Source organism: Propithecus coquereli, unplaced genomic scaffold, assembly GCF_000956105.1.
Source record: "Propithecus coquereli isolate 6110/MARCELLA unplaced genomic scaffold, Pcoq_1.0 Scaffold35, whole genome shotgun sequence".
NCBI classification, from domain to species: Eukaryota; Metazoa; Chordata; class Mammalia; order Primates; family Indriidae; genus Propithecus; species Propithecus coquereli.
The window spans coordinates 1,174,152-1,177,373 of record NW_012149174.1 but is presented as its reverse complement, the minus strand read 5'-3'; the positions used below and the strand labels follow the sequence as shown (position 1 = coordinate 1,177,373).

Sequence of the window (3,222 nt, the reverse complement as noted above, 5' to 3'; positions counted from 1 at the left end):
AAAGTTCCTTTTTTCTTCTTTGTTTTAATTTGTTAGTATCTTTATTGCATTTTTTTAGGTATCATTTTCTGCATCAATGACTACTACTTTTGCCTCAGGCCACTTTCTCTTAAATTTTGAACTTTCAGTTTGGTGAAACATTCTTATTCCAAAACTCAGCTAATTTTTACAAACATTAACAAATGTTAACTCTTGAGGAGTTTATTAGTCTCTTTCTATCCAGTTTCATCAATTAAATTTAGAATCATTGAGAAATGGCAAAGTGATCTGCTCTCTTACTCCTAAGGGTACAAATAGAAGCTGTACATTGTTATCCATCAGTATAAGGTCTCTTGTTCATTGTGGGGTGATTCAAGTTGTAAAAATCTTTACTATTTGCCGAGTTGCTGCAATGTTAGACTGGAAATACCATTTTAATTCTTACCACATTTTGTCTAAGGTACAAAATGTTGATTGATCCCTACTTTCCATTTCATTAACTAGGTACTCTAACATGTCACTTTATTGTTAGAATTAACTAATGGGTTTTCCATTAAGAATGAGTGGGTTTATAGGCCATGTGTTTTTAGTAGGTGAAATTGTTTAACATCCTGTTATTAGTTTTCTGATTTATTTTAGAAGTTCTTTAAGTTAGTCTTAACACTTAGCCATTCTTTCAGTGTTAAGAGATTTTTATCTAATGCCTTGGGAACTTTGGAGTATTTGAAGGAGATCATTTTTATTATTGAAGCAGGGTGAACATGGGAAGACAATTTAGGCTTCCTGAATCTTAATGTGCTCTTTTTTGGTGTGAATCGTCAACTGTGACTATTAACGGTTTCGTAGACTTATAATTTGAAAAACTTGGAAGTAAAGAAAGATTATGAAACTTTTAACTTTGGGATCTTATCTTTTGAATTGTGGTATTTGACATTATCAAATTGAGAATAGTCAGACTAACAGAACTTCAAGGTACTATTAATGAACTTAAGTTAGTAATGCTTTCCTGCCAGATTTCTTCCTTAGTTTGACACATCTTGAAATTTATAAAAATTGTCCAAGTTTGGGATTGTATGTTATAGTATTGAAATGTAACTTAAAATATTTATAAATCATGTATGATTGTCATATCATTGTTACTATATGTAGAATATAATTCTGTGGTAAGATTTGTATTATTGATAATATGAAATGAAGCAGTATTTTCACAGTGCCAAGAAACCTAATATTTTCCAAAGTAGTTGACTCATTTTTCAGTAACAATTGATATATACAATATTTTGTACCTTATTTAATGTATCTTTATTTATGAATGTAGAAAGCATCCTAGATATGATATGCAATGGTTTATTTTTAATTTTTAAAATTTATTTTAATTTTTCTGTCTGTGGCTGCTGCTGCCATTAGAAATTAAAGTTATTTTCACAGTATTCTTTTTTGTGATTGAGGAATGAATTTTCTGAATAGATCTTCAGAGACAACTCCCTAGGTAAAGTTACTGAAACTAGTATTTAGTTTTAGTGTGTGTGTGATTGAAGAAAGAAAAAGTGAGAAAAAAGACAAAAGTAAAGAAAGGCCCAACATAGTTTGCTGCTGCTTTTTTTCCCTCATTCTCTAATGCTTTTCTGTGTTCCTTTATTGAAAACTCTAGCTTTTCAATCTTTATCACTATCATTTTTACACAGATTCATTTTTTCTTTGATGTTATTTCTGCATTATTCAAAATTCGCCTTTAATTTTTATACATTGTTAGTATTTGAAAATAGAATTGCTGCAGGTTTAAACTCCGTGCTCATCTGCATGTTCAGCATGTGTCATATCTTGCCCTAGGCGTCATCTCCATCCAGTGTGTTGGATTTTCTGACTTTTATCCTTTCTCATTTAGAGACCAATTCCTTTTTTGTTTGTTTGTTTCAAGCACTTAACGTCACCACCTGTTCTTTGCATTTGAGAAGTTCATTTTCTGATATAAAGCTAAATAGTTTTGCTGACGTATAAAGTGTTTTTTCCTCTTCTATAGCAAGTTCAATGTTTTGCTTATGAAGAGAAACTAGCTTCAAAGTTGTGTCATGATTAGAATTTTAAGACATTTTCTGTGAAGGTATCTGGTCAGGGTTTATGGCAGCTGGTGCTTCTTGCCCGTTTTTAAGCAGATCAGGGACCCCTAATCTTCAACTGTTGTGCCTAACTATGGAAAAGCCCTCTTTGTGGTGAGAAGGGTGCTCATTTCACCCTCAAAGAGAGTATGATTAGTTTCCCTTAAAAAGGGGAACACTGTGCTTACCTGCTTACCTAGAGCATACTCACTAATTCTTTGTTGAGTGAGTGAACTAGTTTTTGTTGATCCTAGTGGTAGTGGTTTTGTTTGTTTTATTTTTTGCTTTTTGGTTTATGTGTAAATGAAAACCTTGGGTGATTTAATTATTTGCAAATTCCATAAGTGAAATATTCTCAAAAAGAGAATGTTGTAGAAATCTAAAGAACGGCTGAAGATGAAGTAGAGGCATTTGTTAGATAATTGGAAAGAATTTCTTGGCAGAACAGGTTGTTTAAGCATTTTCTAAGGTTCCAGATATGGTTATATATCCTCTTTCCATAATGGTCTTTAAAAGTAAGATTCTTTCTTTCCTTGAAATATTTTAAGGGTGGGTCTTTCTGATGTACATGGTCTAGTTTGTAGCATTCTGTGATCATGTAAGATTCAAAAAGTAAAATTAACTTTTACATTCATTCTCAATAGAAATATTTAAAATATTACAAGTATAGGATTAAGGACCGTTTAACCCTTACCCTCCTTTTGAACTGTTAATCTTTACTTGAATATTCTACCAGATCTTTTGATAGTAGTTGTGCATTTGTATTTCTGCTCGTTTTAAAAACAATTAATTATTTGAGATCGTGTTTATATTTCATCTTCTTTAGTATTTGGTTCTTTTGTAGCATTTATGATAACATATTTAAAAAACAAAATGTCATTTGCTATTAATTTACAGAAGACATTTCATTATTCTCAAATAAATAAAATAGGAATATTTTAAATTGTGTAGGGGTAAGAAACAGTTTATTCTCCCGCTGCCACCTTTTTTTTTTTAAACCTGTTAATCATTACTTGGAATTAAGAATTTGCTAGTTAGGGCCGGGCGCGGTGGCTCACGCCTGTAATCCTAGCTCTCTGGGAGACCGAGGCGGGCAGATTGTTTGAGCTCAGGAGTTCGAAACCAGCCTGAGCAAGAGCGAGACCCC

The 3,222-nt window shown here is 32.1% G+C and overlaps 1 protein-coding gene across 1 annotated transcript in view; it reads left to right on the top strand.

Annotated features, from left to right (window-relative positions):
* The window catches only part of HACE1 (HECT domain and ankyrin repeat containing E3 ubiquitin protein ligase 1), an 86,973-nt gene that overhangs the window by 42,083 nt on the left and 41,668 nt on the right, over window positions 1-3,222 (top strand). The gene's annotated exons all lie outside the window — the stretch shown is intronic.